This window comes from Symphalangus syndactylus, chromosome 23 (assembly GCF_028878055.3).
Source record: "Symphalangus syndactylus isolate Jambi chromosome 23, NHGRI_mSymSyn1-v2.1_pri, whole genome shotgun sequence".
Taxonomy (NCBI): Eukaryota; Metazoa; Chordata; class Mammalia; order Primates; family Hylobatidae; genus Symphalangus; species Symphalangus syndactylus.
Window position 1 is genome coordinate 11,754,797 of NC_072445.2, and position 10,983 is coordinate 11,765,779.

The window sequence follows — 10,983 nt, forward strand, 5'->3', positions numbered from 1 at the left end:
GATCAGCTCCTCTCCAAAGACCCCACCTGCTACTCTGGCCGCATGAATGACACCCCTCCACCCCAGGCTTAGAGTGGGCATTCGTTCTCTGTGCTCTGTTTCCATGTGTGCTGTGAGCTGAAGGGTAGAGTGAGTGTCCGACTCATGTCTGGACCACTCAGTACCCAGTGCCAAGCTGAGCACATAGTAGTTATTTGATTTATGCTCATTAAAATGAACTGTGGCAGGGTGTGGTGGCTCACGCCTGAGTTCCCAACACTTTGGGAGGCCAAGGTGGAAGGACTGCTTGAGCTCAGGAGTTTGAGACCAGCTTGGGTAACACAGTAAAACCTCATCTCTGAGAAAAAAAAAAAAGTCAGAAAATAGCTGGGCATGGCGTCATGCGCCTGTGGTCCCAGCTACTTGGGAGGCTGAGATAGGAGGATTCCCTTGAGCCCAGGAGGTCAAGGCTGCAGTGAGCCATGATCACACCACTGCACTCAGCCTGGGTGACAGAGTGAGACCCTGTCTCAAAAAAATAAATAAAAATAAAATAAAATGAGCTGAGTTGGTTACACTGACTAACTCAAACAAAAGTAGGCTTTGGGCAAGACCTAAATTACCAGGATAACGGAGGCCCAAACTATCCAGACAATATGTAGATTAGGGACTAATACAAATAATGAAGATCTAAGACATGTTTGAGTTATGTACAGGCTGAAGGAAAACTGATTCTCGGGGAAGGAAAGCAGGCAGGTGAGACCCAGAACTTCTGGGAAACCCCTGTGTAAACAGTCGCAGGGGGTTAGCAACCCCCAGTGCTGCTTCCTTCTGGGATGCTGTCTGGGAGGAGAGGTCGGAATCTGGTGCGTTCCTGGAGGCATGGGGGCTCTGCCAGGCTGAGGGGGGTTCTGTCCTCAGGCATCTGCTCCCAGGCCTCAGCAGCCCCAGTGGAACGCATCAAGTTTCGCTGAGCTGGTCTTTCTCGCTTTCTCCCCGGCAGCTCCGCGGGAAGCAGGATCAAATGTTCTCCAGCTTGAAAAGCCCGGCTGGGGTGTGAGGAGAAAGGAGGAGGGGAGGAGGGGCGGCCAATCTGCGGTATTGGGAGGGGAGGGGACGGGGCCCGTGACTCTCCTTGCTCCCTTTCTGTTTAACCCTCCCAGCCAATTCTTTTTCCTTTAGCCATTAGCTCTTTTTGATCCACGTAAAAGGGGGTTGGGGGGGCGGGAAATCTGGCGTTGACTTGGAGGCGTTCAGCACACCCGCGACCGCTGCGTGGCATAAACTACAGGGGGCGCCATTCACACAGGATACGACAGACGTGGCGCCCGCCCTCCCCACCCCGCCCCAGTGCAACGTGGGGGCCCTGCTGCCACTCCCTCGGGTCTGACCTGACCCCAGGACAAGCTGGCGGGTCGTCCTACCCTGTACCTCACTTCCCTCGCTCCTTCTCTTCCCAACCCACCCCTAAGCCCCCCGCCCCCAACTCCTGTCTTGGCCCCTCACCCTCCAGGTCGCTGTTGGTCTGGCCCCCACTCCTGCAGGCCAAGCTGCGGATGGTTCAGAGAGAGACTGGGGGAAGGAGCCATCGGGCCGTTCTCCTGCGCATGCTCGCTGTGAGACGAGAGCTGTGAGCCCTGGGGACTCGCTGCCCTTTTGAATAACTCGTCTTATTATGTGGCTCTCCCGGCTCTCCTTGGGGACCCTCCATGCCCACCATCCCTGGGGGCCTTTGGGATCCATGCCTGGCACAGGCTTGGAAGGAATCCCCAGGCACCGGCCCACTCAGTCACTAAAGGATGATCCGGCCTGCCCATCTGTCCCCCTTTTCATCCCCTAACCCAAGGTTTATCTGAAGGAGCGTGCTACAATTCGTAAGCATCAAATGCCCATAATAAAGGCCATTTGCTTTCATGACCACCTTTGTCATCTTCATTTCAGAGGGGCAACTGAGGAACAGAGAGGTTCAGTCACAGACAGCCAGTAAGTTGTGTTCAATCAAACTGGAGAATCTGGCTCCAGAGACAGTCTATACTCTTCACCACTACTTGGTGCTGCCTCTCACGTAGAAGTGGGGCCAAAAGCTGGCACACTAGAGCTGCGCTGGCCAAGGCATAGCTACTAGTAGCTATTTATGTCAGTTTCTCAGTCACGCTGGCCACATTTCAAGTGCTCACAGTCACACTAGCGGTTACCGTGTTGGACAACAAAGATATAGAACATTACCCTCATCACAGGAGTTTTATTGGACAGCAGTGCTCAGGAGTCCTTAATTTTCATCCCAGCACTACTGCTTACTAGCTGAGCGACCATGGGCCGGTTACCTAACCTCTCTGTATCTCAGGTTCCGTAAGAATAGTGCAAGGCCAGGCATGCTGCCTCATACCTGTAATCCCAGCACCTTGGAAGCCTGAGGTGGGAGGATTGCTTGAGCCCAGGAGTTCAAGACTAGCCTGGGCAACATAAGGACACCTCATTTCTGTGAATCAAAAATTTAAGAAAACTAGCCAGGCATGGTGGCGTGCACCTGTAGTGCCAGCTACATGGGAGGCTGAGGCGGGAGAATCCCTTGAGCAGGTCAAGGCTGCAGTGAACCATGATCAAGTCACCGCATTCCAGCCTGGGCAACAGAGTGAGACCCTGTCTCAAAACAAAAAAGTGCCAACCTCATAGAGCTATTAGAAGGATTAAATGAGAAAATGTATATGAAATGTGCTAGGCATAGTGCCTGGCATATAGTAAGCATACTAAACATTATTATTTTGTTAGGAATCATAAGCCAGTCCTTTATTTAACAAAGTGGGTAGCTAAAGACCAGAGAAACTAAGAAACTGCCTCAAAGCCACACAGCAAATTAAATGCCAGAAGCTGAGGCTCCTCATTCTTTTTTCTCCACCACATGGCCTAATGATATCACTACAGCCAATAAGGGACTTCCAAATTTGGCCCTCTCGAAAATGTTGTAAGGTGGTTAAACGAGGTTTCATCAACCTCACTGTACAGATTAAGAAACTGATGAGCCCGGTGCCGTGGCTCATGCCTGTAATCTCAGCACTTTGGGAGGCTGCGATGGGGAGGCAATTAGAAGTCAGCCGAGGGCAATGAAGTTAGGATGAGGGGACAGAGGCTGGGTACCGGCCCATTCTACTGGAGCGGATATGACATGACCCATTTACTGTGTCTTACCCACAAAATGGAGCTTCTGTCAGGCAGGATCTTTGTCGTGTTCACTGTTATATCCTACATACGTTAAAGGGTGCCTGGTAATCAAGAAGTGGTTGTTGACTGAGTAGATGCCCATTTTTCAGACAAAGATGGTAAGGCTCAGAGATGTGAAGGACTGTGCCCAAGATTGGATTTATTCATATGAGAGGAATTTACTGAGCATCTACTTTGGGTCCACATGTCGAGTCTCTCTGACTCCAATTCCTGGGCTTCCCTTCCATACCTCCCATCTCCAACCCCCATTCTACAAAGGGGAAGGTAGGGCTGCCCTGACTCCATCCTATTCCCCCGGCACGTAAGCGCTTCTCTGTCTTTGGTTGACCTGGCAAGGAGAGGCCTGAGAAGCCTTAAATTAAGGTTCAGGCATGAGTTGTGCAGCCAGGATCTATGCTGAAATTTTATTTTGTGTTTTCCCATTGCGCTTGGAATGACGACCTTCCATCTTCCGTCCCAAGAAAAGAACTGAAGTCAGTGTCTGAGTCCAGTTTTTTGTTTGTTTGTTTGTTTTTGGTGGTTGCGGGGATGGGATGGGTTGCCTCAAGTAGCTTTGGGTTTTGTTGTCAAAGCAGAGGGATGCCCCGACTCAGTTAGGTTTAGGAGGTGGAGGTCTCCTGATGGAGAGTGAAGTGGAAGGAGAAGGGAGATGGGGCCTCCCCAAGCTGGAAGCGACAGAGATGAGGCCTTTGTCTGTGTCCCTCTGGCCTGCAGTGCCAGATGGGGTTGTTTGTGTGCTGAGGCCCTGAGGGTCTTCGGGTCCCACCTGTGGTCATCGAGAGGGCTACTGTGAAGACCTCTCAGAGCGTGTCCAGGGCAGCAGGGCCTGCCTGATGCCTGACCCAGGGTTCAGGAGCCACAGCAACAGGAGTCAACTACCATGGCAACCACAAGGCACAGGGCCTCTTTTCCTGGGTCCCAGATTCTTGTGTGACCCTAGAGAATCCCCTAAACATAACTAAGGCTGATTTCTCAGCACTGTGGCAGTTGGAGATTTGGGATCAGAATTTATTTGACTTAAAAAAAAAAAAAAACAACACAGTATGGCATTTATTGCATGCAGATGTTGCAGAGTAAATTCAAACCCACTCCAGTGCAGAGGGACCTAAGGGCCTCTGGATGAAGGGGTCTGAGCTGAGAGGCACACACAGGAGGCCTCCTGGAGGTCTGGCCAGGCAAGGCCAAACCCCAGGTGAGGCCTGACTGCCTGGCACACCAAGGAGGCTGCAGGGGAAACACAAAAGGAACTTAATTTAAAAAAAACTGTATTTGAAAATAACATTCATTTATTTCTGATTGTAAAAATAATACATGCTGCTTGTAGAAACCTGGAGAGAAACAGAAACATATAAAGACAGAAATATAAATCACCTATAATCCCATCACCCACGATAATCATTAAAATGGTATTATCTGTCCTTTCCATCTTTATTCTATACGCAGTTTTTTACATAATTGAGATGATATTAACATTATTTATATAATTTATATTCTATCTATAGAGGACAACAGGTCCCTGAGCTCTGCGTGATGAACAAATGAGCAAATGAGGAACACACACAGATTCTCTCCCACACGCTCACATGTTCATTTGCACAGAGCGTGGGGAATGAAACACGGGAAAGAACATTAAACAGTAATAAGTACCAACCTGCTACTAAACAGCATCATGACCCTGAGGACCCTCTCTGTGCCTCAGTTTCTTTTCTTTTTTCTTTTTCTTTGAGACAAGTTTGCTCTGTCACCCAGGCTGGAGTGCAGCATCGAGATCCCAGCTCACTGCAGCCTCAAACTCCTGGACTCAAGGGATCCTCCCACCTCAGCCTCTCAAATAGCTGGGACCACAGGTGCACGCCACCACACCTGGCTACTTTTTTAAATTTTCTGTAGAGATGGGGTCTCCCTGTGCTGCCCAGGCTGGAGTTGATTTCGGGAGGATCCCTTGAGCCTGGGGCTTTGAGGCTGCAGTGAGCTGCGATTGCACTGCTGCATTCCAGCCTGGGCAACAGAGTGAGACCCTGTATCAAAAAAAAAAAAAAATACTGCCCACCTCATAGGGCTGTTAGAGGGATTAAATGGGAAAATGGGAGGATCACTGCATGTCTCTGCCCAAGACCTTCTTTGCCTGCCCACATAGCAGCCAGAAGGGCCAGGGCCCCTGAGGTCCCCAGGAGCAGCCCTCAGAGAGTGACTCACGGGAGCCGCATAAATACCAGCTCCCTCACCCCTCAGGCAGGACATCCCAGAGGACATGTCCTACACTGTCCCCCAGAGCTCCCTAGTGAGACCCCACAGTGGTAACTGGATAAATACTACACCCCTTATGGGCTGCGTTCCCTCCCCTGTTTCACTTCCCCCATTCTCCTATGGATGTTTCCTGGAGTAATCAAATACCACCTGCTTTGCAATCCTTGTCTTAGGGCCTGCTTTTGGGAAAATCTAACCCAAGACATCAGGTGATGATGGGCGCCAGGAAAACAAAATGATACTAGGACAAGGGGGTGGAGAATGAGGGATGATGTCACTTTAGGTAGGGTAGACAGGGAAGGTCTCTCTGGGAAGCTGAGTGAAGTGAGGAGGGAGACAGATGAATAGCTGGAGGCAAGGGCGTTTTAGACAGAGGGAGCAGCAGGTACAAAGGCCCTGAGGTGGAAACCCCTGGAGGAGTGGGATGTTAATGACACCCACCCAGCCAGGCTGTGGAGGATTCCTGGAGAGAGTCTGTGCGAACTGTAACACCCTGGGCACTTGTAAGCTCTTGGGGTGCTTTAAATCCCCTCTTGCGTGACAGCTGTCTTCAGAGACTCACTCAGCCTCCTGCCCAGCATCGGCTGCCATGCTCGGCACCTCCCCCTCTGTGCTCACCCAGCCTATTTGGCCTGGAGCAGGGCTTGGTTTTTCCAATAACTCATTAGTGCGGCTTTTGTCGTGATTGAAGAAACAAAACCCCCAACAAGAAAACCGAATTCAGCAGTATTACAGGTTATTTATGAGAGAATGTGAAGCAGCCTCGGCATTGGGGGAAGCCTAGGGGAGGCAGGAGGACCTTCTGAGTGGTGGGCTGTGACATCTTGGATCCGCCTGGTGCTGGCCACTAATGCCTCTGCCCAACAGATACAACCCCCCCTCTTCTGCCCCCACCACCCCGAAGCCAGCCATGAGTCACCACTGCTCTAGCCACTTAATTGAATTTTACCTACCCACCCAATGCTTCATTCATTCATTTATATAATCATTTATTCACTCAACCATGCACTCAGGGCCTACTATGTGCTAGGCACTAGCTGATGTCAACATTTATGGTTCATAGAGATGAATCAGCAACTGCGTACTCTAAGTCGTAGCAGCTCACAAGCTGGCAGCATCTCTTCTCAATTCCACGTTCGGGCTACAAAGCAAGACCTTTCCCCCAGACAGGTGATTGTTGAACACTTACCAACACTCCACTGTAGCAGGCCCTGGTGTCTCAGGCCACACAAAGTCAAACCATAATGGCTGACAGTCTAAAACAGAGAAGAACATCGATCCAATTTATGGTGTAACACAGTCTGGCCCACCCAGGTTTGTTGGCCTCAAAGCCATCCAGAGCTACTACACAATTGGCTTTGCAACCTAGGAGCACACCAAGAACAGAGAAATCAGTTCTATCATGCGAGACCTAGGAAGGCTTAACAAAGGAGGTGTATTTGAGGCTGAGGCTTTGAGGTGAGATGTCCGCCTCAAGGGAGGGTATTCCAGGTGGTGGAGACAATTTAAGTAAAGGTCTGGAGGGAGGCCAGGCAGAGCGTGTTCACCCCACCTAGATTAAAATGCTGTAGGAGGGAGTTTTCCCCACTTGTTACCTTCCCGATCATACCAGCAAAAGTGAACTGCTCTCTGGAGGAAAAAAGTGATATTGCAAAAGCTGGGCTGTCAGGGAGGGGCTGCTGTTAGAACACGAGGTACTGAGAGATAAGGACGCCTCTCCTCTTCCTTGCTTCTCCTCCCAGCCTCCCCCTCATCACCATTCCTTCTCAAGGAAAGGCCCGACCTGCAGGAAAAATGGCTGCAGTGTGAAAGGGGCAGCCAAGAGGCCACAGTGACCCACCCTCAACACCACCACCACTGGCACCACCAGCATATGCCATGGTATATAACCACCGCAACCTGGCGATGGCAGTGATCCTGTCATCACTCCCTGTGGGGCTCACTGGCACTGTTACTCAGCCCCTACAGACCCACATGCACAGGCTTGGCTTACAGATATCAGGACAGACACCCAAACAGACCAAATGCCCTAAAGGGCTCCAACTACCTTTACTGAATGTCACAGGAGGTTGGGATAGAATTCATCCAAGAAGCAGGTTTCCCGACGAAAACTTCATACCTGCTACCTCCTGACTCTGGAAGTTAGCAGGGGCTCCCCCATGTGTGCGTATCCACATACATATACACACACATGTGCAGAGGCAAGAGTACATCCAGGATGCAGCAGCATTGAATGCCACACTGTTCAACTTGAGATAGGAGACACATGGGGGAGGCCTCAGTCTATCAGCCGCAATCACTCCTCCCAGGCCTGGTGAGCCGGTGCCAGCCCATGCCTGGCCCGCATCCTCCCAGCCACCCTGCCAACCTCAGCCAATTGCCTGACGAGGGCCTGAGCTGTCCACCAGTCCGAGGCAGCCTCCCACTCTCCTTTCCCAATCCATTGCGAGAGGACCACTATACGTCACCTTCGTAGAACACTCCGCAGTCCTCAAAGGGCGGTCGCATATTCGCTCGTGTAATCGTGGGAACCCTGTGACGTGATTAGGGTCCCCAGTCGATAGAGGAGACCAAGGTTCTGAGTGACTGGAGGTGCAAACACAAGCACCGCTAATCCTAATAACTAAGCTTTACAGGGTCCATGTGCAGCATTATCTCCCTCCACCCTCATCGCAGCCCTTTAAGAGGTGCTATCTATCCCCACTTTCTGGCGAAGGACCCTCAGCACCGTTTCTGTGGTGGACAAGTTCACTGTGAGCTCCAGGGTCTCCCTAGTTGGCCCAGAACCTTGGCCCCCGCTTTTATCCTTGTCACACTGCCCCCTCATGAGCTCATCCATCCCATGGTTCCGATTACCACTCAGTGACCTGCAGACAGTGTGGCGTGGGGCCAGGAGCATTTCTCTGGAGTCTGACTGCCAGCTTCTTAGCTGTGTGACCTTAAGCAGGTTACATCACCTCTCTGTGCCCCGGTTTCCTTGTCTGTAAAACAAGGCTAACAGTAGTAAAAATAACAGCAAATTCTTCCAGAGTGCTTATTTTGTGAGAGGCACTATTCTACACCAATTACAAGTATTAACTCTTGAATCTTCACCACATCCAGTGAGGTAAGCCCTTAGCCCAGGGCCGGGAGTGCTGCCTGCACTTGGTAATTGTTTGGCCATCATGAGCTGTATATTCTGGCTGAGCCCCCTGAGGCTGCCCAGCTCTCTGCTTAAAACACAACCCCGGCTGGGCACAGTAGCTCAAGCCTGTAATCTCAGCACTTTGGGAGGCCGAGGCAGGAGGATCACCTGAGGTCAAGAGTTCGAGACCAGCCTGGCCAACATGGTGAAATCCCATTTCTACTAAAAGTACAAAAAATTAGCTGGGCGTGGCGGCGGATGCCTGTAATCCCAGCTACTCAGGAGGCTGAGGCAGGAGAATCGCTTGAACCCAGGAGGTAGAGGTTGCAGTAAGCTGAGGTTGCGCCACTGCACTCCAGCCTGGGCGACAGAGCAAGACTCCATCTCAAAAACAAAACAACAACAACAACAACAAAAAACCACACAACCCCGTTCCTTCTCCCGTGTTTCTCATCTCGGTGAATGGCTCGTCATTCTCTCATTACCCAGGCAGATGCTTGGAACCTAACCCTGGGCTCTTCCTTTCCTCTCCAAATGCACATTCAAATTCAGCAGCTCTGCCTCCTCCAGCTCTCATCTCCATCCTTCCATCCATTTCCTATTCCCATCACTGAGGCTTGGGTGCAGCCCTGCTCATTTCTCCCCTGGATTATGCAGCGGCTTCCTGCTTCCAGCCCACACATGTTACAAGCCAACCCCCTGTGCTGGCAGAGGAGATTTCTGAATCACAAATCCACTGAAAATCCCTCTGTGTCCCTCCACAGCCTCCAGCATCAAGTTCAGACTCTCCAGCTTAGCACCAGTGCTTGTGGGATTTGGGTCCTGCCTTCCTCCCCTCTGCTCCCAGCCCACGCACTGCAATATGGCCACTCTGGGCATGCCAGTTCATTCCTCTGGCCCTTTGCACATGCGGTTTGCACAGTCTGGAGTGTCCTGCCCATCCTCCTTCATCTGACCAGCCCCCCACATCCCTCATGACTCAGCTCAGGCAATATCTCTTCCCAGAAGTCTTGCTAGAGTTCCACTAAATGCTTCTTCTTCATGCTCCTAGAATAATACTCTTAACTCATTGAAATTATAATGACATTATCTGTGTGTTGTCCCACCAAACACAGATGTTGCCTGGAGGCAGATGGCTAAAAGCAGGCATTGCAGTCAGATGGTCACAGGTTCTGATTCCAGCTCTACCGTTTACTAATGGTGTGATCTTGGGCAAGTTACTTAACCTCTTTGAGTCTCAGTTTCCTGATCTCCAGTGATAGGAGGCTAATGGTAGTACCTACCCCAGAAAGTGGTTGTGAGAATCTTGATGTAGCAGGAAAAGTGCCAAGCACAGGGTCTAGCTCAATCCAAGCACTGAATAAATGTTAGCTATTATTATCTAATATAAGATTCTGTCTTTTTCATCTTCCTATTACTATTGCCAAAAATATGGCCAGCCATGTGCCAGATAGTTAATGTCTTTTGAACTGAATCAAAGTGAAATAACTTGGAAACGGTTTCTGTCTGAATCAAGGTTTCTAAGTTGCAAGCAACAGATTTCACACTGGTTGTTTTATGCAGAAAAGGAATTTACAAAGGAAATCAGGTAGTTCACACAATCTCTAGGAGGACCAGAGGATGAGGCCTGGAAACCACAGTCAGGAACAGTGTCCAAACGACACCCTAGACCTGTTGCTGTGGGTGCCCATCTACCCCCACAACTGGCACAGACTCTGCAGCCTACACTAATGACACTGGGCACTGAACTCTAGAGATCGTCCCTAACATTTGGGAGGCTCAGGGAAAGAGGACAAATGGAGACTCTCACACTCTATATCCAAGTATTTCAAAATCTCAGCGCTCACAATCCATTAAATGAAATATATTAGAATCTTTTCCTGTTACTACGGCTGTGTAAGAAGTGCCAAAACTTAGTGGTATAAAACTAACATTTGTTATGCTCCTAGATTTTGTGGATCAGGAAGTCAGATCCTGAATGGTTTGTCTCTGCCCTGTAATGCTGAGGCCTCAGCTGGAGGGTTCAGAGGCTGGGGACTGGAAGCATCTGTAGGCTCACTCATTCACATGTCTGGTAGTTGACTGGAGGCCTCGGTTCCTCTCCATGTGTCTCTCCACGAGGACTGGTCTGTGCTTCCTCACAGCATGATGGATGGATTCCAAGGGCAAGTTTCCTAAGAAAGAGACACCCATAAGAAGCTGGATTGCCTTTCATGACCTAGCATCCGAAGTCATGCAGTACCACTTCTGTCACACTCTATTCATCAAAGCAGTCACAAAGTGCTGCCCAGATGCAAGGGGAGGGGAAGTGGACTCTGCCTCTTGGTGGGGAATGTAAAGATCTGAAAGAGCAAGCAAGATGACACGCTGCCGTTACCATTTTTAGAATATACAATCTTCCACAGATTCTACAC